Source organism: Podarcis cretensis, assembly GCF_951804945.1.
Source record: "Podarcis cretensis genome assembly, chromosome: 14".
Classification (NCBI taxonomy): domain Eukaryota; kingdom Metazoa; phylum Chordata; class Lepidosauria; order Squamata; family Lacertidae; genus Podarcis; species Podarcis cretensis.
Window position 1 is genome coordinate 41,160,553 of NC_137183.1, and position 24,247 is coordinate 41,184,799.

Sequence of the window (24,247 nt, forward strand, 5' to 3'; positions counted from 1 at the left end):
GAACATCTGCATGTCTGAGCTCTATTGCTCAGACGCCATTTTAAGTAAGACTAAAGTATGGATTTGTATCTGGATTACCATTTTAAGCCTGTCTGAGCAAAGTTGCTGTTATTTGTTATGCTTCAGCAAGTAACACTGGGTGAGAAAATGTCGTTTTTACCTTTTACAGGACTCTTTGTGTGATCGTTTTAAAGGGGGAGAGAAGGGGGAAATACCAGGAGAAGCCAACCTGCCTCAAAGCATCCTGGGTTACTTAAACGAAAAGGCTAAAACTAGCCGATTTAAGCTTCCCTTTTAAGATGCAAAGGGGTGCACTCTGCTGAACCCACAAATGTGAGGAAGAAAGGATAAGATCTGATAAGTATATCCCCCTCTAGCATCTATACACCCCCCTATATGGTAAAAGAATAAGAACTGGGTCCTTGAATGCATGCTTGGGTCCTGGAAAGGTCAAAGACTACTGAGCTAAAGGATGCATGTTGTGTGTACAAAAAGGGGCACACCGCAAAGTGCTCACTTAGGAATGCACTTAGGAAGCACACTTGGGGGTGCAACCAAGCAAGAGGTGGCGATGTCCTGTTTTTACAGAAATGGGTTTCTCTGTGATAATTTCAAACTGCGTGGAGGTCAGCTAGCAATTTTTAAAAAATAATATTAATTTTTATTTCAATACACACTGGGGGTTTTGGTGAAGGGCTTATAGGATCTGAAGAGAAACCAGAGTATAATACAGGTTACGGTTTCAACAAGGAAGAAGCAAGTTCCATTTGAATACCCTAGAAAATGGCTCCTCTGCTGTTTCTGAGCAGTCTTCAGATCTTGTGCAAATCAAGTTTTACCCAACTTCTTTAAGAACATAGTTTTCTTCGCAATCAGCATGGCAGCCACACATGTGACCCATAGACTTTTTAAAGACTTTCGTGCCACCCGCTACATCGGTAGGGAAGATTAAAAGAATGGAAGGGGGACGACGACAATGAAAGTGGAGAATAATTAAAGAAACTTTCAAGTTAACGGGGAACTTTTCTCTCTGTATTGGTAACCTTTGCTGATTAGTGGTGACCTCAGACAGCCTGGTCTCCATAGCAGCAGCTGCCTTATTCAGGATTTGCAGGTGATGTTATAAACTCCTGCATATTTTCTCATTTTTAACTGGTAAGATGCCAGTTTGCGAAGAGGAATGGCGTGTGGGCTGAGGAAGGCGCCGCTTAACCCTTTCTGCCCTCCTTTGCTCAGAATTATTTTGCTCAGAATTATTCTTTCCTCTTTATAAGGAAAAAGAGCGTAGTGGTTAGAGGGTCAGACTAGGACCTGGGAGACCAAAGTTCGAATCCTCACTCAGCCACAAAGCTCACTGGATGTCCTTGGACCAGTCACTGCCTCTTAGTCGAACCCACCTCACAGGGTGGTTGTGGGGATCAACTGGGGGAGGGAGAGAATTATGTATGCCACCTTGAGCTCCTCAGAGCAAATGTGGAGTATATGTACAACAAATAAATAAAAATAAAAATACAGGGTGGATGGAGAACCTGTGGCTCTCCGTCTGTTCCTAGGCTCCAACTCGCATCATTCTTGATGACTGACTATGCTGGCTGTAATGAGAGCTGGAGTACAACAACATCTGGAAGGCCACAGATGAGATATAGGAACCCTTCTTCTCCCCTTGCCCCCAGCAGAAAAGAAGCGGAGCAGTGGGCTTTGATCAAATAAGTGCCAGGAAAGGGATAAAGTTAAGTTCTCTCACACACATTTCCATCACAACCTCCACGGTTCATTTTAATATCCAGGAGACTGTTTATGGATACCCCATGCAATCCTTCAAGTTTGGCCTTTAGTACATTCAGTCACCCAAAATCCCTTCTGGATTAAGACCAGAGTTAAGGCTGTCTCGCGTTGGCTCAAGTTCCACAAAGCTGGGAAATTAAAAGCTAAGTTTGGTGCCTTAACAGACGTGCCTTGTGACCAGCAATTAAGTTGTGCCATATCAGAATATTTGTGCTTACTTGCATCTTTCCCCTCCATTCACCCACACTTCCTCTCAGTTTTTCAGACCAAAGGTCTGGAAGATCTTGGAACAAGAAAGAGGCCCCATATCCTCCTGGTTTTGTATTGCCTTATGAAGCCAGAGGACTTCTCCTGTGAGGATCTATGCCTGTTCCTTGCTTATATCAGCAGCTGATGGAGGGGATGAAAAACTTCCCTCCTGTGAACTTCCTGCAGCTATCTTATTTTAGGATCCAAAGCATTATCTCTTAGTGCTTGTCCACACTTGTCTTGCCAGTTCCCCCCAGAAAAGTCCACTGCTTAACCCTGAATTGGAACAAATGTGAATTGGTTTCTCTGTGGCTTGATATTTGTTCACATTCAGCAGTAAACAGTGGGTTTTCCTGGGGGAAAGCGGTGGGTCAAACGAAAAACCAGACTCGTGCCTCAAAAGCATGGGAGAAGCGAAAAGCCTCAGACCCATGTTTTCTAGGCACGGGAGAAGCAGAAGCGTAGCCGAACCCTTAGTTTCTGCTTTGGACTGCAGTGGTCAAGTTCTATGATTGAGGTCACGTTTGAGAATACTTCCTTATTTGTTTTGTTGCATATCGTATAGCTCCGAGTGGTTTAACAATCAACCCCTCTTCCTAGGCAACTCTGGAGCATGTAGATCTGGGAAGAGTATATGCGTTTCCTAACAACACTCAGCACCATCACAAACTACAGTTCCCAGAATTCTTTGAGGGAAGCCCTGACTGTTTAAGATGGCATCAAAGTGCTTATGGTGTGCATATGGCTTGGGCTCTGGGTGAGAGTTGGGAGGCTGATAGGTACTGAGTGAGGAGATTAGCCACCAGGAAGGTGGAACTGCTATCTGTACACATTTTGTTAGCAATTTTTAATGATGGTTACATTGTGTGTTTTTGTGATAGCTGTTGTTTTAAGTTTTCTGCGCACCACATGGAGATATTTTATATATATTAAGCTGTGTCCAAATGGTCTAAATAAACACACAAAAGTTTTCAGGGTGGTAATTCTGGCTGAAGACAGCCAAGCTTTTGACACATGGGGCTAACAACCTTTCCAAGGTACTTTGGCGGTTAATTGCTTTTTAAAGCTCATCTTGGAAATAATAATAATAACAATTCTCTCAGGTATGATAATAAATTACCTTTGTTAATAGATTTCCTACTTATTAAGAGATTCCCCATAGCCTTCCTGAAACCTGACTTCTGCACTCTGATAAGATCAACTTGATAATGTATAAACTCCAGCAGTTCCGGAGTTTTATTTATCCTGGTTAGCGATAGCTGCTGTATTCCATGCTGTAGTAACCTCCCAGCTGGACTACTGCAGTACATGGGTCTGCCCTTGAAGATAACATAGAGACTTTAACTAGTGCAGAATGTGGTGGCTAGAAAGTCCGCAGGTGTAGCCAGATGTAATCATATTACACTGATCCTAAGGGGCCTGCCCTGGTTGCCTATTTGCTTCCAGGCCCAAATCAAGGAACTGCTGCTTACCTCTATAACCATAAAACAGCCATAGAACAATCTCCTTAGAACAACCTCAAGTCTTTAAGGCCCAAGAGGCTCAGTGGTTTAGACCACAGCGCCACCCGATCAGAAGGTCGGCAGTTCGAATCCCCATGACGGGGTGAGTTCCCATTGCTCTATCCCAGCTCCTGCCAACCTAGCAGTTCGAAAGCATGCCAGTGCAAGTAGATAAATAGGTACCACTGTGGCGGGAAGGTAAACAGCATTTCCATGTGCTCTGGTTTCCGTCATGGTGTTCCGTTGCGCCAGAAGCAGTTTAGTCATGTTGGCCACATGACCCGGAAAGCTGTCTGTGGACAAACGCCGACTCCCTCGGCCTGAAAGCGAGATGAGCGCCGCACCCCCATAGTCGCCTTTGACTGGACTTAACCATCCAGGGTCCTTTACCTTTACCTTTACCTAATCTTTAAGGAAGTGTTGAAGAATCTTTTCCTGGGGGGTCTTTGACCACCCACAACCCCAGACCACTACACCATTTCTTGAGAGGGCCAAACAAAGAGGCCTGGAGGGCCAGACATGGCTCCCAAGCCTGAGATTCTGTACCCCTGATTTAATATGACACCAGACGCTATTGTTTGATCCTAGATGAGACATTCCTGCTGTGCATGTGTTTGTAAGAAGTCAGGAAGCATTTGCCATCTTCATTTTTTTTACAGAAGTACTACTAAAAAAAGAAATCGGGGTGCAACATTTAACGGATAGGTTTGGTCAATTAATGGAAAAAACCCATTTCAAGTGCAAATAGTCGTCATGGCAAGTGTACAGGTTAGAGAATTTGATTCTACACTCTACAGCTGGGCAAAGCACAGGAACATCTGCTGCTTAAATATATATATATATAGCTGCAGGCTTTTTCTGTTAAACTGTCTTGCTTTCTGAAATTAGTTTCCTTCTCTAAAGCTAGCCATAACAACAGCAGCAAAATTTTAAACAGGAAGTGATTCCAAGAGAGTCTGACTGGGACACACTGAACACAGAGAGAGAGACACACACACAAGGAGCATGAACTGAAGAAAAGCAGGAATGGGGAATCTTAGGCCTGGGAAAGAAATGTGGCCCTCCAAGGGCAGATCCATAACATACATTTAAAAAACACTGCTCAAAAAAGCCTGGGAAGTATAGTTTTCCCCCTCACAGAGCTACAATCCCAGCACCCTTAACAAACTGCAGTTCCTGGGATTATTTTGAGGAAGCTGTGTGCTTTATATGTACTTGTTCCTTCCTTGTTGATTTTCTTGTTCCAACAGGCTTTTGGGAACTGAACACTTTTAATGAAAGGGCTGGTGCCATGCTGTCATGGATCTCTTCAGAAGTGCACATGTTATTTATATATAATGCTGCTACTCCTCCATGTTTGATCTATTCCTTTTGAATAGGTTACACCCCTCAATTTCTACATTCCAATCAAGAGTCTCGTCCCACCAAGTTTTCAGTACTGCCTATTAGGTCAGATTTGCCATTCCATATTAAGAGGTCAAATTCGTCTTGCTTGTTTCCCATACTCTGTACATTAGTATAGAGATAACTGAAACCATGAGTCATTACCTTCAGCTGCTTCCTTCTTGTAGTTTCCTGCCCGTTAGCAGTTTTTTGGAGCACCACCTCAATTTTCTGTACATCAGTGATGCTATTATCCCCAGTACCAGGTGTTCCCCTGTCATTTGTAATATTGTCTCCCTCCCCCTCAGGATTTAGTTTAAAGCTCTCTTGATCTGGTTCGCGAGACTCTTAGCAAACACATTCAGCCTAAATGTGTCAAGCAAACAATGAGCAACAAGAAGCTTCTTCTCACAGTTCTGCCAAAAATGCAAACTCTATGGAGGGGAAATTTATATCCCAATTGAGTTCATGCCTTGGGGTGTCTTGGACAAGGAGAGTGGAAAAATGCCGATGATGATGTCAGCTGAGGTATAATTTTGGTTTGGAGAACAACAAAACCAGCCATATGGAAGCTAAATACGAAATCCCGCCTGGAGCAAAATTAAGTGAGCCAAAAATAGTTATCCTTAGGAGGAGACTCACCAGCACATATGGGATGACATATGCAGAGTGCAGGGAGGGAGGGGATATCCACAGCAAGGTTACACTCTGGGGTGATCCTTATAAAAACACTGTAAATGTTTGTTCCGTGCATGGTAAATGATCAGCCCTGCGTGCTTCCCTGCTTGTTTCAGCAAAAGCCTCTCTCCAGTGATGGAGAACCATTTCTAGCCTGAGGACCACATTCCCTTCCGGGGAACCTTGTGAGGGCCACATGCCAGTGGTAGGTGGGACTAGATGCAGAAGTTGGCAAAGCAATGTGTTACTCTTACCTGTGCACAGTAGGAGCATTTCCACTCTCACAAACATCCTTCTCTATCCTTCATCCAGTCAAGCAAAGGGCATTGTGCGGTTTTAATGACATACTCCAGCCAAGCAAAACACTTGGGGGTGGAAGAGGGCCACTGAGAGTCCTGAGGGTGAAATGAAAAGGTGTGCAGAGATCTTTTGGGCTCCAGGGCTGAGATCTCCCACCCCACCTTATAATAAGTTACTTATTTCAGTTATATCCATGCTGGCATCTCTTTCCAACAGGCAGAAAAAGCATCCATAAACTACAACTAATCCAGAATGTGGCAGCTAGACTGGTGACTGGGAGTGGCCGCCAAGACCATGTAACACTGGTCCTGAAAGACCTACATTGGCTCCCAGTACGTTTCCGAGCACATTTCAAAGTGTTGGTGCTGACCTTTAAAGCCCTAAATGGCCTCGGTCCTGTATACCTGAAGGAGCGTCTCCACCCCCAACGTTCAGCCCGGACACTGAGGTGCAGCACCAAGGGCCTTCTGGCGGTTCCCTCACTGCAAGAAGCGAGGTTACAGGGAACCAGGCAGAGGGCCTTCTTGATAGTGGTGCCTGCCTTGTGGAACACCCTCCCATCAGATGTCAAGGAAATAAACAACTATCTGACTTTTAGACTTCCCTGTTTAGGGATGTTTTTACTGTTTTATCGTGTTTTAAATATTCTGTTGGGAGCAGCTCAGAGTGGCTGGGGAATCCCAGCCAGATGGGCAGGGTATATATTATTATTATTATTGATGTAAAGTCATGGCACTGAATGTATGTGGAGTTCAAGGTGGTGGTCTACTGTTTGAAAAAAATGGGGGGGGGGTGCTGGACTGATAGAGCAGCACTCTGCTTATGTTCTTACTGGTGTCTCTGCACTATACAAATGTCATTTTCATAAGTCGTAGAATTAGCAAAGGAATTTCTGAAAAAGCATATCGATTTTGAGTGAGATCTAGGCCATTTGGTTGGTATTCTCCAAGCTTCCTTGCCCACACTTTGCCTCAGCGACCATTTATAAGCTTTCAATGAGAGAATTGTGTTTGAGGCTTCCTTTTGGTGTAAAGTATTGTCTTGTTACAATGACAGAGTAGTAGCCTGGCCTAACCTCACAGAATAGTGCAATTCCAATGATAACAATCCCATCTATCTAAAGTGGAAACTTGCAATTATGCTTCCTCTTATAAGACAGCTTTACAAATATCCCCATCTCTGGCAAGGCAAAATGATTGCTCACCTGTTTTCTAAAGGGCAAAACATATCTATATCCTTTTCTTAGCTGCGGGCTGCAACTCATTAGCCCAGGGATAGGCAACATGTGGTCCTTCAGATATTCTTTGACCATAGTTCCCATCATCCCTGACTGCTGACTAGGCTGACTGGGGTGGATGGGAATTGGAGTTCAGCGACACCTGCAGGACCACAGGCTCCCGATCCTTGCCCATAATAACAGGATACACGTTTCTCTGCCATTTTGTATCATATGATACCCCTTTGAACACCCAACTTCCACCAACCCCACCCAGCTTGGCCAAGACTTAGGGATTATGGGAACTCAAGTTCAACATGTGAAGGGCCACAGGTTCCCCAGTCCTGGTTTAAAGCCTGTCCCCTTTCCCCCCATTTGTGGAATGTTGTCAAAGATGTAATGTTTTGTCACATGATCCAATTCTTGATCCAGTTCTTATCCCCTTCATGGATCACTGCCTTCCGTGGCGAAGGGGCTTGAATAACTCAGAGAAGCTATGAGCTATGCCGTGCAGGGCCACCCAAGATGGACAGGTCATAGTGGAGAGTTTTGACCAAACGTGATCCACCTGGAGCAGGAACCGCAAGCCACTCCAGTATCCCTGCCAAGAAAACTCCATGGACAAAGACAACAGGCATATAAAAGTTATGACGCTGGAAGATGAGCCCCTCAGGTCGGAAGGCGTCCAACATGCTACTGAGGAAGAGCGGAGGACAAGTACAAGTAGATTCAGAGCTGATGAAGCGGCTGGGCCAAAGCCGAAAGGACGCTCAGTTGCGGATATGCCTGGAAGCGAAAGGAAAGTCCAATGCTGTAAAGAAAAATATTGCATAGGAACCTGGAATGTAAGAACCATGAACCTTGGTGAGTTGGATGTGGTCAAAAATGAGATGGCAAGAATAAATATTGACATCCTGGGCATCAGTGAACTAAAATGGATGGGAATGGGCAAATTCAGTTCGGATAACCATCATATCTACTACTGTGGGCAAGAATCCCATAAAAGAAATGGAGTGGCCCTCATAGTCAACAAAAGAGTGGCGAAAGCTGTACTGGGATGCAATCTCAAAAATGATAGAATGATCTTGATACGAATCCAAGACAGACCTTTTAACATCACAGTAATCCAAGTTTATGCACCAACCACTGGTGCTGAAGAAACTGAAATTGACCAATTCTATGAAGACTTACAACACCTTATAGAAATGACACCAAGGAAGGATGTTCTTCTCATTATAGGGGATTGGAATGCTAAAGTAGGGAGTCAAGAGATAAAAGGAACAACTGGCAAGTTTGGCCTTGGAGTTCAAAATGAAGCAGGGCAAAGGCTAATAGAGTTCTGCCAAGAGAACAAGCTGGTCATCACAAACACGCTTTTCCAACAACACAAGAGACGACTCTACACATGGACATCACCAGATGGGCAGCATAGAAATCAGATTGATTATATTCTCTGCAGCCAAAGATGGAGAAGCTCTATACAGTCAGCAAAAACAAGACCTGGAGCTGACTGTGACTCAGATCATCAGCTTCTTATAGCAAAATTCAAGCTTAAACTGAAGAAAGTAGGAAAAACCACTGGGCCAGTAAGATAAAATCTAAGTCAAATCCCTTATGAATACACAGTGGAAGTGAGGATTTAGATTTGGTGGACAGAGTGCCTGAAGGACTATGGATGGAGGCTCGTAACATTATACAGGAGGTAGCAACTAAAACCATCCCAATGAAAAGGAAATGCAAGAAAGCAAAGTGGCTGTCCAACGAGGCCTTACAAATAGCGGGGGAGAGAAGGCAAGCAAAATACGAGGGAGATAGTGAAAGATACAGGAAATTGAATGCAGATTTCCAAAAATTAGCAAGGAGAGACAAGAAGGCCTTCTTAAATGAGCAATGCAAAGAAATAGAGGAAAACAATAGAATGGGAAAAACCAGAGATCTGTTCAAGAAAATTGGAGATATGAAAAGAACATTTCGTACAAAGATTACCATTATAAGAGACAAAAGTGGAAAGGACCTAACAGAAGCAGAAGACATCAAGAAGAGGTGGCAAGAATAGACAGAGGATTTATACCAGAAAGATATGGATGTCTCGTACACCCCAGGTAGTGTGGTTGCTGACCTTGAGCCAGACATCCTGGAGAGTGAGGTCAAATGGGCCTTAGAAAGCACTGCTAATAACAAGGCCAGTGGAAGTGATGATATTCCAGATGAACTATTTAAAATTTTAAAAGATGATGCTGTTAAGGTGTTACACTCAATATGCCAGCAAATTTGGAAAACTCAGCAGTGGCCAGAGGATTGGAGAAGATCAGTCTACATCCCAATCCCAAAGAAGGGCAGTGCTAAAGAATGCTTCAACTACCGCACAATTGCACTCATTTCACACGCTAGCAAGGTTATGCTTAAAATTCTACAAGGCAGGCTTAAGTAGTATGTGGACCGAGAACTCCCAGAAGTGCAAGCTGGATTTCGAAGGGGCAGAGGAACCAGAGACCAAATTGCAAACATGCACTGGATTATTGAAAAAGCTAGAGAGTTCCAGAAAGACATCTACTTCTGCTTCATTGACTATGCAAAAGCCTTTGACTGTGTCGACCATGGCAAACTATGGCAAGTTCTTAAAGAAATGGGAGTGCCTGATCACCTCATCTGTCTCCTGAGAAATCTCTATGTGGGACAAGAAGCTACAGTTAGAACTGGATATGGAACAACTGAATGGTTCAAAATTGGGAAAGGAGTACGACAAGGCTGTATATTGTCTCCCTGCTTATTTAACTTATATGCAGAATTCATCATGCGAAAGGCTGGACTGGATGAATCCCAAGCCAGAATTAAGATCGCCGGAAGAAATATCAACAACCTCAGATATGCAGATGACACAACCTTGATGGCAGAAAGTGAGGAGGAATTAAAGAACCTTTTATTGAGGGTGAAAGAGGAGAGCGCAAAATATGGTCTGAAGCTCAACATCAAAAAAACGAAGATCATGGCCACTGGGCCCATCACCTCCTGGCAAATAGAAGGGGAAGAAATAGAGGCAGTGAGAGATTTTACTTTCTTGGGCTCCGTGATCACTGCAGATGGTGACAGCAGTCACAAAATTAAAAGACGCCTGCTCCTTGGGAGAAAGGAGATGGCAAACCTAGACAGCATCTTAAAAAGCAGAGACATCACCTTGCCAACTAAGGTCCGTATAGTTAAAGCCATGGTTTTCCCGGTAGTGATGTATGGAAGTGAGAGCTGGACCATAAAGAAGGCTGATCGCCGAAGAATTGATGCTTTTGAATTATGGTGCTGGAGGAGACTCTTGAGAGTCCCATGGACTGCAAGAAGATCAAACCTATCCATTCTTAAGGAAATTAGCCCTGAGTGCTCACTGGAAGGAAAGATCGTGAAGCTGAGGCTCCAATACTTTGGCCACCTCATGAGAAGAGAAGACTCCCTGGAAAAGACCCTGATGTTGGGAAAGATGGAGGGCACAAGGAGAAGGGGACGACAGAGGATGAGATGGTTGGGCAGTGTTCTTGAAGCTACAAACATGAGTCTGACCAAACTGCGGGAGGCAGTGGAAGACAGGAGTGCCTGGCGTGCTCTGGTCCATGGGGTCACGAAGAGTCGGACACGACTAAATGACTAAACAACAACAACAACAACAACCAAATCTTATAAGCACCATGAATGCACCATAGCTTGCATCCTGATTTCCCCTTCTCTCCCATTACAGTGGTACTTTGGGTTAATAACTTAATTAGTTCTGGAGGTCCGTTCTTAACCTGAAACTGTTCTTAACCTGAAGCACCACTTTAGCTAATGGGGCCTCCTGCTGCCGCTGCGCCACCGGAGCACAATTTCTGTTCTCATCCTGAAGCAAAGTTCTTAACCCTAGGTAATATTTCTGAGTTAGCAGAGTCTGTAACCTGAAGCGTATGTAACCTGAAGCATATGTAACCCGAGGTACCACTGTATAGAAGAAGAGGAGTTTGGATTTGATATCCCGCTTTATCACTACCCTAAGGAGTCTCAAAGCGGCTAACATTCTCCTTTCCCTTCCTCCCCCACAACAAACACTCTGTGAGGTGAGTGGGGCTGAGAGACTTCAGAGAAGTGTGACTAGCCCAAGGTCACCCAGCAGCTGCATGTGGAGGAGTGGGGAATCGAACCTGGTTCACCAGATTACGAGTCCACTACTCTTCACCACTACACCATGCTGGCTCTTGATAGGGATTTTTAAGGAAAAAAAACATAGCGCATTACTTATAGAGTATGAATTTAATGTGTGTTCTGTGTTGTGGCTTTTATACTAGGAGATGAGGACCTCAGGCCTAGGGGCCAAATGGGCTCTTTAGACTTCTCTGTCTTGCCCTCAGAACTCTCCTCAGGTCACACACATTCTTTCTCTAGGCTATACCTTACACTGGCCCTGATCACACTCTGAGTGTTCTTGCCTGGCCGGAATGTGTCCTTGAACTCTGATCCTGTCTCTTGCTTTTTTGGATGGAAGATAGAGGTGCATGAGAGTCTCTGTATAAAGTTTTAAAAATACATTTATCGCACCAACCACATTTGCCTCTGACCCAACTCACTACTGCATTCCCTCCAAGTGTCCCAATTTTCCAGGGACAGTCCTGGAATTACAGAAGCCGTCCTGGTTTCTGATGTGATCTCAGAATGTCCCGGCTTTCCTTTTTCCTCCCCTCCATGTCTTGGAGAACAATTTAAAGTGATGGAGAAATTAGGACACACCGTCCTTTGTGTAGGTAGGTGTGTGTGTGTAGGTGCAAAAACTGTGTCCTGTTTATACTGAAAATAAAATACCTGCACCAAATGAAGGAAATGGTGACTCTGGCATATAGTTTTGAAGGAAAATGTTACCAGTCCACTTCAGATTCTTTAACTGCAATGTTTCAGTAGCCAGACATTTTTAAGGAAACCCATAGAGTGTTTATTCCTTTTCTATAAATGGAGGCTTACATTGTCTACTCAGAAGTACGTTCCACTGTATTCAATGGAGCTTACTCCCAGGTAACTGAGTAAAAACTGCAGCATTACACTGTAATCCTGAGCATTTTTACTCAGAAGTAAGCCACACGAAGATCAGTAGGATATACTCTCTGGTATGTTCCTGATCATTTTCACAGTTTCCATTATTATTTTTATTCCTTTTCCCTTACAGGGGCTCAAGGCAGCTTACAGCTAAAATTTTATTTCATTCCAGTTATCTGTTGAAGGTATTGTGCACGATCCCTTCCTTAGCACATTTTTTTCTTTACAACAATCCTTTGAGGTTGTTATTGGCTCAAGGTGACAGCTGTATATGTGCATATGACATCTTATGTCTGCGGCAAGATCAAATGAGGGAGAAGCTTCGGGGGTAAAATAGAATGTCCCTATTTTCATCTGAGGAATGTTGGATACTGGTGTGTGGCCCTCAGAAGATCACCTAGAAGGGAATGTGGCCTACAGGCAGAAAAATATTCCCCCACCCATTTATACAATTGTAGTTTTGCACCCCTGCTAATGTTACAGGATTTTGGACTCTGCATTATATGCAAACGCATTAAAAGGGAGCAAATTGTGTTCTCTTATGAAGGCAGGTAGAAGAAGAGCATAATGTGGGGATGGATGCTTGAATTAGCTGGCATCTGCTGCCTGTAGGCTATCACACATTTCCGAGGCCCCAGGGCTCTCAGGTAGAGAAGAGACGGACTTCATTGCAATTAGGCAAGAAATACTGCTGGGATTTTTTATTTTTTTTTAAAAAAAAGCTGGTGCTTGTGAGACCAATTATCTGAGTACTGTGAAGGTCACACTTTTCTAGAGCAATCTCAGATTTGTGTTTGATCTTTGCCAGAACAAAAAGTAAATCTGTCATTGCCATCAAACACTCATATGGGAAGCAGAAGAACAAGAAAGGGCCATAGCTCAGTGGTAGGGCATAGGTTCCCAGGTTCAATCCTGGCATCTTTAGGTAGGTATGGGAGAGAGGACACACACACACACACACACACACAGAGAGAGAGAGAGAGAGAGAGAGAGAGAGAGAGAGAGAGAGACGAAACCCTGGGGAGCTGCTGTCAGTCAGTTGTAGACACTACGGAAATAAATGAACCAATGATCTGACTCACTATAAAGCAGCTTCTTAAGAGTGTGTCTGGGCATTCCATTTTAACTGTGCCAATTCAAATGGAATAATGCCCTTATGCAGAAAGCATGATGCACACATGCTCAGAATCCTGTCACTTGCTGTGCTTGCCAGCTGACTGTGATCTGTTTCCATTTCAAAGCTTACTTCTTCTCCATGCAGCCTGAACTGAAATTTCCATGTCTGATGTTTGTTCTGTTTTCACATGTGCAAACCATCTGCAGATACTTCAATCGTTTAAAGTGTAATCCTATGCAGGCCTGCTTGGAAGTAAGCCCACTGAGTTCAACGACACCAACTTCAAGGTAAGGGCTTTATCCAGTGTTAGCCTTCCTTGGAATGTATCCACCGAAGAGAATGGGCATAACTAACTTAGATGTATTGATTTCAATGGGTCTGAGTACACCTGAGTTGGACAAAACCCCAAGGCTATAATCCTATATGCACTTAGGGTTGCATTCAACTAAATCCTACTCAGAGTAAATCCATTGAAATGAATGAACCTAAGCAAGTCATATCTATTAATTTTCATGGGATACAACTCTTAGTGTATGGGCCAAATGACTCCTATAGCTTGGTCCACATTTCCTAAGAACCTAAGAATAGCTCTGCTGGATCAGTTCAAAGGCATATCTAGACCAGCGTCCTGTTCCACATCTTGGTCAAGCTCCCAAACCTGGAAGCTCTCAAGCAGGGCATGAGTCCATTAACCCTCTTCTACCATTGCTCCCCAGAAACTATTATTCAGCATCATGCTGCCTTGGAACTTGAAGATTATAGATTGCTATCATCTCTAGTAGCTATTGTAATAACCTGATTTGATGGTGGTGGTGAATTTTGCTGCTTTTTACAATCCCTACCATTTTTTTTATTTCCTCTGTTTTTGTATCCACAGCATTTAAATTTGTAAATGTGATTTGTGCAATACATCTTGGAGTTGTTGTTTTTTTTAACGCAACAGCTCTTGGCCATAAGCAATAAAAATGTGATCTAACTTAATTGGGTGTATCAGAAATGGGGAGGCATAAAGTAACTGAAACCTGCAGCAAATGGTGCATGCTCAGTATACTGTACACAATTTTTTATCTAAGAAACCAGGGCTGGGGAGGGGATGAACAATCCATAATGTTCTGCTTTGGAAACTGGATGAATTAGGCAGGAACTCTAAAATCCAGGGAGATGTTTGCATGTAGAGAATTTTGGAGTCAACCTTCTTTCTTCCAATTTGAGCTTTCTCCCAGGCTCAAATTGGATGGACATGGAATAAGCTGTTTCCCAAAAAGAAGAGAAATGTTAGTTCATTTCCAGAAGCATTTTTCTGTGTGGGACAGTGTGACTATGCTAACTATAAGATGTCTCAGGCTTAAACACAGACATGACTCTTCTTAAACGTCAGTTATGAAAAATCAGGTGTTACACTTCAGGTAAAATGCTCAACTCAGTTTCTGTCACTGAGATATTACAATTAAATGCTTGCAACACCGCTTCCTTTACAACTTAATACTTTGGTTCATGAATGAGGGGCACTTCTTCTGTCACCCACTCTGTTAACAATCCCACACCTGAGGTCTTCTAAATGGCTTAATAGACTCAGGGGGTCACCTCACCCCTTGTTACTGGGTTGGGAGTCTTCTGTACCTGGAAGAACTCTCCCCTCCTGGCTATATTGAGACCCAGGTAGCCTGTATTCCCACAAGATCGACCTCTCCCGGTTCAGTCACACCCCTCCCAGAACACTCCTGTCTGTATGCCTTTCCCAGACCCTCAGCCCGGTCTCCTTATCCAAGCTGTGAGGCTTTGTCCTCTCGCTATGGATAGTCTCCTCAGTGTGTATGTTTAACTTCCTTCAGAACCAGTTCTCCTTATCTCACTCCCTAACTCCCAACTCCAATCAAACCCTATCTCTTAAGCTGAACCTTTGCCACTTCTCAAAACCAAACCCTACCTAACCCTCTCCCTCAGAAACCGCTCCTCAAAGAAGAATGGGAAATTTTTACAAGTTACTTAAAAAGACAACACAATGGACTGGACTCCTTGGCAGGTTTTGAATAAACATAAACAAATTTATTAACATCGTAAGACAGATAATATAAAGATTTATACAATTTTACAATATGCAGAGAACAATATGTGTGGAGAAATCAGAGAGAGGAGCTGAGGGAAGTCTCGGGGGTGGGAGGGTTTGATGGGGAGGGGGGAAGGGGGAAAATAATGAATAGGATATGTTTTGATATTTTGTTATGTTGAAATTGCTAATAATTTTTTTTAAAGAAACCACTCCTTTTATTCTCTCCCCCCTCAAAGTGTTGTTCCTCTCCCCTCTGTGGCTAGCCAATCAGCAAGAACCTACAGCATTAGGGTGCTGAAACCAGTTCTGGAAGGCTCAAAGAGGGAGTGTACTCATGTCTTGCTTGCGGGCTTCCCAACTGCATCTGGTTGTGAGAACAGGATGCTGGACTAGATGGACTATTGGCCTGATCCAGCAGGACTATTTTCATATTACTCACCCCTCACTCCACCCTCAGCCAACCCCTCACCTACCTACCTTCTTGCTTATAGCCAGTCTGGTGGGTGACACTTCCTGTGTCAGCTTCCTGTTCCTTGGACTCTTGTGTTGCCCTTGCAATTCTCCTCAGACAGGAGGATGGGAGCAAAACTAGGATTACTTGGCTCTGCCTCTCAGTGGCTCTGGTTCTGCCTCTGGTTGGCCTTTGCCCTGGCAGTTCCATTGAGCACCAACCACCACTGCTGGAAAGATGAATCTTGATGACATCCCCCAGCTGTTATATGCAATAGAAAAATGAGGGGCCCCTGATGCTATCTCTTGAATGAGCTTCTTCATCCTTGTGTATGTTTCTGACCTCGCTCCTTGACATCCATTCCCTTTCTACTTTTATCTCCCTTTCATTTTTCTTCCCCCAGAGGGCTCTTTTCCTCTGCTCACAGCTTTGCTTCTCGCCCAAGCAATTTGTCTGCAAATGGGGGGTTCTCTTCCAGTCCCCACGGGAGATAAACTTTGAAAAAAGAAAAAAGACCAGGTCTGCATTATGATTTCAAATACCTTTTGATGGAGTGCATTTCTCATATAGATGCCAGGCTTCCCTACTGCTGAACATCAAACCTTAAAATTCCTTTCCTGCTTCCTAGGATGAATCTCAGCAGTCAAAGAAACTCTGCTGGAGGCTTTTCTCTCTTTTTTAAAAGTCCTTTGAGTCATTTGGCTACTTTTAACTCTCTGTCTACAGGGCATCATTTTATCAGCTTAGCCCCTTCCAAGTTTCTTCTTCTTCTTCTTCTTCTTCTTCTTCTTCTTCTTCTTCTTCTTCTTCTTCTTCTTTAGTGAAAAGTGCTTGCTGCCATCCACTTAAGGGCCATAAGAGAAAATATACAATCACCATATGACTACTGGGCAATTGTTTGTGTTTGAGAAGTCTGGTGGAAGTTCTCATGGATTATGGGCTCATTTGCCAGTCTGACTTACCCATTGAACAATTCCATGGTTGGATCCTCAGTTGCAAATGCACTTATGGGAATAGTGAAAAACTATTGCAAAACTAGTAATGGAGAAGGATCTCGAGCAGGGGTGTGTTTCGGTACAAGGGTCATATCACTGCAGGGAAACTTTGGAGGTGAGAAGCAAAAGGGGGGCAGACCAGTTAGTTCAACTCTTGGGTTGTCACCAACACAAGTCCCACTGAGAACAGTCCTCGTGAAATTAAGGAGTGTGACTAGTTTAGGTTCATTGATACACATTGGTCTAGCTTGGTCTAGCTTAGCTTCTAATTCTACTCTGAGTAGAACTTCATGGGGGAACAGTTGAAAAACAAGAGTAAAAAGAAGCCTAAAATGTTTCCTGATAATGAGCACTCACACTTTTCATTGTGGGCGCCCTTTAAGGGATCGTGCGTGGTGCTACAGTTCCCAGGGAGCTTACTGGCAAACAGGGGCTGGCTTGCCTCTCAGTGTTCATTTTTGGAGGTTCACGCCCAGCCTCAGTAATCAAGTTTCTTGCTGGGAGGTGGGGCCAGCCCCATTTATAAATAGGGGGTAGAGCCGACAATAGCCAGGCAGTCGGCTCTGGAGATTCACCCTACCTACCCTCCTTTTGTTTAATGTTTTTTGTTTGCAGGTTAACTTTTTCTTCCTGTTTAGGAGGTGCTGCTATGGTCTTTGACTGGTTGCTGTTGAAGGACCGGGAATAAATTTTCCTGCGTTGGCAGGTTTTGTCTTCTCTGTAGCAATTCGTCACAACTTTGGTGGTTATGGCCTTGGGTGGAATCCTTTAGTCTTTTCTTCCCTATAAAGGGCGGGGTGTGAAGTGGTGATTCACCCCTCTTTGGCGGCGATTCCAGGTTCCCCCTCTTAAAGGGGTTATATATATGGGTGTCCCTGGCCATACACTGAAAGGTTGTCAGTGAACTACCCTGAGTGAGGGGATATGGGCTTGGCTGCCTGCTACACTTACGTCTTGCAGAGCACCTCAATATCCCATTTACCCTGATGTGCCCCAGTTTCCCCTGCTGGGGGGCTGGGAGGGATACACACCCAAGGCCTAAGCCAAGGTCTTCCTACATTTGGAAGTTTAATAAAGTTGTGGCCTAATTTTAATTCCATATAACGTTGTCAGAGTCTTTATTCCTTCCTTATGATCCCTGGGGGCTGGGGCTGTTGCCACCTGGTCACGCAATACTTATCTACTAGCCAATAAGACCTACCTACTAAATTGTTGTGTTGTTTAATCGTTTAGTCGTGTCCGACTCTTCGTGACCCCATGGACCAGAGCACGCCAGGCACTTCTGTCTTCCACTGCCTCCCGCAGTTTGGTCAGACTCATGTTTGTAGCTTCGAGAACACTGTCCAACCATCTCGTCCTCTGTCGTCCCCTTCTCCTTGTGCCTTCCATCTTTCCCAACATCAGGGTCTTTTCCAGGGAGTCTTCTCTTCTCATGAGGTGGCCAAAGTATTGGAGCCTCAGCTTCACGATCTGTCCTTCCAGTGAGCACCCAGGGCTGATTTCCTTAAGAATGGAGAAGTTTGATCTTCTTGCACTCCATGGGACTCTCAAGAGTCTCCTCCAGCACCATAATTCAAAAGCATCAATTCTTCGGCGATCAGCCTTCTTTATGGTCCAGCTCTAACTTCCATACATCACTACTGGGAAAACCATGGCTTTAACTATACGGACCTTACCTACTAAATAGGTAAAGGTAAAGGGATCCCTGACCATTAGGTCCAGTTGTGACCGACTCTGGGGTTGCGGTGCTCATCTTGCTTTATTGGCCAAGGGAGCCGGCGCACATGTGGCCAGCATGACTAAGCTGCTTCTGGCGAACCAGAGCAGCGCATGGAAACGCTGTCTACTTTCCTGCTGGAGAGGTACCTATTTATCTACTTGCACTTTGATATGCTTCCGAACTGCTAGGTGGGCAGGAGCTGGGACTGAGCAACGGGAGCTCACCCCGTTGTGGGGTTTCGAACCGCCGACCTTCTGATCAGCAAGCTCTAGGCTCTGTGGTTTAACCCACAGCACCACTAGCATCCCTGGTACTAAATACCACCCTACTAAATGATAAGCTGACAATTATGGTGCAAAGGCCTGGGTGAATAAAAATCAGGGCCAAAGCTGCATCTAGCATGTGGGGAGAGGCCTCTCCATCAACCTCCCCCCACCCTTTCTCACCAGATCAATGGTGAGGAGGCTCACTTTGCACATAAATAAAGCTGCGTTGGTATTGAACCAGTGGGTGGAGACAGTAATAGTTTGGATGAGGGTCAGGATGCTGAAACTGAGTCCTCAAGCTTTCTTGCAGCAGCATCCATAAATCCTGGGACCCATGGGAACAACATTTCCCCTTGGTCCCACTGGTGTCCTTGGATGTTGTCACACAAGGTCATTGCAGTATCTAGGGTCTAGGATGTCGTACCATGGTGGTTGTCACAATCTCTCCCCATTGTCATTGCATCCAAGTAAATGTGGGAACAAATTATCTGTCTTCCACACCAGTGCAGGCAAACATGCACTGCCCTTGGGCATATTCACTTGTTGAAGGTTTGGGTGTTGGCTATTTGCAGTATGGTAGCGCTGCAGAGAGCTTGCTGGGGAGACCATGCATTAAAAAGGGACTTCCATCCCCCAGGGTAATGGGAGAGCTAGGTGCTGCTCCTTATATACTACACCCAATTGCTGACACAGCTTAATCAATACAACTCAGCAGCACCTGCTATGTTTCACAGCTGTAAAGCTGGGTCTCGTTATTTTGCTCTGGCCCTTGCTCTGGCCCCTTAAAGACATACACATCGGGTGGAACAATGATGAACCTTTACATTTAAAGAAACCATTCAACATTGGGGTCATTATTGCATGGGTGAGCTAGTCCTAAAGGGAAGAAGGATATCAGAAGAGCACATTAAATCTTGAGCATCCTCTTCTTATGATTCAGCGAAAGAACAGTTCTGATAATGTATGTTAAATATCACTCAAGGAGAGGGGGACTTGAGGGAAAGGGGTGCCCATGTTTGGAATTTAAGCTATCTGTATTCATTGTTGAGAAAAAGAGACGAGCTTGCGGTACACAGCAGGAATGTAAATCAACTCAATATTTGCAATATTAAGTCTGGCTGGTGCAGTATATTCCAATTCATCACTCACAACACATCAAAGCCAATTTGGAGGCTTGTGCTGCAAAGGTGACTCACAGGTGCTTATCTGTGCAGTTTGTCCTATCACAGATATAACGGCACTGTAAAAGATGATTGTCGCTGTATCACTTATTCAAAGAAGAGCAAAGACTCCGATTCAAACAAAAGCCATAATGATGAGTGATGTCTTTCCACTGCATTGTGTCAGGTGGGACAGCAGCTATGTTCAGTTCTATATGCTACAGGATTGCACAGGCTCCAAAATTCACCCTATATGTGTGCACTTAAAAAAACAACACTCTTTATAATAATAATAATAATAAATTTTATTTCTATCTCGCCCTTCCCGACCAAAGCTGGGCTCAGAGCGGCTAACATCATACAAGTAAGACAAAGCATAAAAACAAGTGATCAATAAATTAAGATACATCCCACAATTAATTCAAACAAATTAAAATTATAATTAAAACTGGACAAGTGGCAAACTTCAGGTTAAAATTAAAGGTGGTTACCAACTGTTTCCACTGAAACCTGTGAGCACCTGTGAGTGGGATGGGAACCTCCTTGTGCTTTGTTCTTATACAAGGAGAAAATGAGTCAGACTGAACCCTGACCAAAGGCCTGGTGGAACAGCTCTCTCTTGCAGGACCTGCAGAAAGATGCCAAATCCCACAGGGCCCTAGTCTCTTGTGAGAGAGTGTTCCACCAGGCCGGGGTCACGGCCGAAAAGGCCCTGGCTCTGGTCGAGGCCAGTCTGATCTCTCTGCACTGGCGGAGGAAGAGGAGTGAGGGGGGAGCACACCACCCCAGCAACACGATTCCAAGGGTGCCATCGCAGCTGCCCCCCACTAGCGCTGGGTGCCCCGCCCCCCAGGAAGCTCACCGCACCCATGCCTGCTCTCCGCCCCTGGTGCCAGAGCATGAAGCTCTTGGGCCCGGAATTTTTAGGATGTTGTTATTTGCAGACCATAAGGTCCTTCGTGGGGCATACCAGGAGAGGAGGCCCCTCTCCTTCAGCCTGTAATTTGGGTTCTAAGGTACTGCACATGGAGCAAAATTCTGTGTTTTCCATTCACTATACAGTGGTACCTCGGGTTACATACGCTTCAGGTTACAGACTCCGCTAACCCAGAAATAGTGCTTCAGGTTAACAACTTTGCTTCAGGATGAGAACAGAAATTGTGCTCTGGTGGTGCGGCAGCAGCAGGAGGCCCCATTAGCTAAAGTGGTGCTTCAGGTTAAGAACAGTTTCAGGTTAAGAACGGACCTCCGGAACGAATTAAGTACTTAACCCGAGGTACCACTGTAATGGGGAATCTAAAAACAACCACAGACACACAAAAAACCCAGTCTTATTTTCCCCCCCTTTTGCCAAAGTAGATGAAATTTAGAGGCACAGGAACCCCACTAGTATGGATTAAGCATATCAAAAAGTCCCTAGACAAATAAGTTTAAGTGATTCACTTTCTTCCATAATATGTGACAGGGGAGACAATGGTGGGTTTTGACTTTCTCTTTTGTACTTGGCTGCTCTGTGTATATTCTTGCCTGTTCATGTTTCAAAAACTTTGCAGCTTGACACCAAAATTATCTATCCTGGTATCGTTTATGCCTCCTCTGGGCTTTTGCAGAACTCCAGTAGGTCCTACAATTCTAGGCTGCCTAGAATGATGCCTGCAGATCCCTTTTTTGTTGTTTTTATTGTTAAAGCAAAACAATGTAGGGTTTTTGCAAAACTTTTATTCTTTTTTTAAAAAATTATTGCTGTGCTTTAACAGCAACAACAACAACAACAACAACAAACAATGCAGAGCTCTTCAATCCTCCATGGGGAACATTTTTCATCGACTCACTTCTTCAAAGCCCATGAACCTGGAGAAATGTAGAAATATTTTAAAAAGCAGAGAGAAGGAAATGACACAGAAACAGAGCAATTGTGTTTTTTGTGTGTGTGCTGATGCCTTCATGTCCTGCTCAAGGGCTTCCCAGAGGTGATGGAGAAAATAGTGATTTCATAAAAATGTATCATTTTGATGATTCCATTTTCTTTTGAGCCTGTGGCCTAGCTAAAGTGAAAAGGCCCGGGCCTGCCTACCTATTACAGAACTAGCTGCTTTTAGGTACTGTTATGTGGTAAATAGTCATTCTGGAACCCTGAAAAGAATAAAGTGTTAGAATAGTGTTAAGTTGTGGATGAACATATCAGACGACACAGCGATTCTTCAAACAGCTCTTGTTTATTCACAGGCCAGAACAGAACTGAGCTGAAGGGCTCTGTCAGCCTGCTTATATAGAGCTCCAGTACAACGTCATTGTAACAACTTTCTAAAACTATCCAATCACTGAACGTCACTTTCAATCCCTTATTTGTATAACTTTCTACAGTATCCCCCTGCTGGCCCAGGGTGAGAACTTCAGTACATAACAAATAGAATCTATGGTGGCCATTGTATGCATGAAAAGAGAATTGGCTAGGCATGACAATTGTGATTAATCTTGAACTGTTTTGTAGACAGATGAAAGAAGATATTGGAACACATTTAATGAATAGGAAAATTAATCAAAGTCTTAATGAAGAAAGACACTGAAAAAATGAAGAACCAAATGATTTTGACTGTACCAGGGTGATCACATTGGGTTGCAACTGTTGTAATCCTTTGACTGGTGAACAAAAACCATGTGTGTAATCTGGAAGTGCAAATCACTTTGGATGTGATTCTCTGCAGCCTCCTCCTTATTTTTGAGGTTGTCTCTGTGTGCACTTGTATTTCATTAAAGTCCTTTCCTTTCCTTTCACTTGGAATCTGCCTCCTTTTCTTTTGGGTTGCTGGGAATGATACCTGTGGTCTAGGAACCCCTTTTAAATTTATCTGACAAAGGCATCTGGTAGACCACTATTTCTGATCAAAATTTACCCAACTGTCTTGAAAGGCAGTTTCCAACCATCCAAGTTGAAAGAGGAAGGGGGAAAACGTGCAGCTCCCCAAAGAAGGAATACAGCTCCTTTCTCATCTGGTGCCTGAAGCCGTTTGATTTCAAAACAAGCCTTTCGGCATCTTCTGAAGCCTTTGCCAAAACGACATCCAGGAAAAGTGATGTTGAAAAACAGCAAAAAAGCAAAAACAAAAAAACCCCAGCAGCTATTTATAGCCACTTTCAAGTGCGTTTCTTCTTTTGCACCTGCACAGACACCAAATTAAATCCAACCTATAAGTCAGCATGGCTTCCAATAAATCAGCAACGATTTGGACAAGTTCCATTGTCTTCATTCATTTGAAGCCGTTAAATATGCACTGAGAAGGAAAATTGGACAACAACATGTGTGTGCTACACACACACACACACACACACACACACACAGGCAGTTTCTTGTCCCATCTGTTTGGCATACTCTCCTACTCTTTTTGAGTGGTTTCCCCCTCTATTTCATTAATGACTTCAATCTTCTACCTCTCTCCGCCATTCAACCAGGGCATAAGCTATGCTTCTTTCTAGCCTAGCATGCGGATCTAACAGAAAGCAGATTAGAATAAAAGAATTGTAGAGTTGGAAAGTACCCCAAGGATCACCTAGTCCAACCTTCTGCAATAATGCAGGAATCACAGATGGCCACCCAACTTGTCTTTAAAACCTCCACTTGTTCCTGTCTGTAAAATGGGCATGAAAATGTTCTACGCAGCAAAGTTTCTCAGAAGTCATTAAGGTTAATGACAAGGTCCCCTCTATCACAACTTTAATTAATTAAAGGATATATCCCTTTGGTCCTCCCCTCCCCTTTTGTGAAACTCCTAAGTAGAGGCTCAGAAATGCAGAATTACACTGTTAGATTGGTTTGTAATGAAATACAAACTGCTGTTTACCTCTGAACCGACAACTTTTTATCAGCCGAAGAAGAATTAGACGGAGAAGTATTGAAGTGTCTCTATCAGCAGGAGAAGTTATTGCCCTGTCAATTTAATTTAAAATTAAGTTGCAGGGATCACAAACTCTGATTACAAATGGGGATTTGTCCAGAAAGGCTTGGCATGGATGATGTAAGGTATTAAAAGATAATTATATCAAATTGGCCTTCTGAACTTAAAAGGGACTCGGCAGGTTAAGAAGTAGAGTATGTTAATTTGAGATAAACCTAAACAGAAAGACGTAAAGTTGCAAAGGGAGAAAAGTGGTGCTAGCCTTTCTTGTGATTTTTTTTTTTTTTAAAAAGTTTGTACGGAAAGTTCAAATTATTTTTGCTGGATATTTTTTTTTTCCAACTTACAAAAATTATTTAAAAATCCAATGTACTTGACACAATGGCCTGGCTTCCCCTTTGCAAAGCAGGTTTTTAATTTGACAGCATGAGCAGACTTG

At 43.8% G+C, this 24,247-nt stretch overlaps 1 long non-coding RNA gene across 1 annotated transcript; it reads left to right on the forward strand.

Moving 5' to 3' along the window:
• Positions 1-29: 29 nt before the first annotated feature.
• LOC307202485 lies at positions 30-22,684 on the forward strand. Its single transcript, XR_013832906.1, has 2 exons — positions 30-139; positions 22,407-22,684. It is a non-coding gene; the product is annotated as an uncharacterized lncRNA (long non-coding RNA).
• Positions 22,685-24,247: the final 1,563 nt, after the last annotated feature.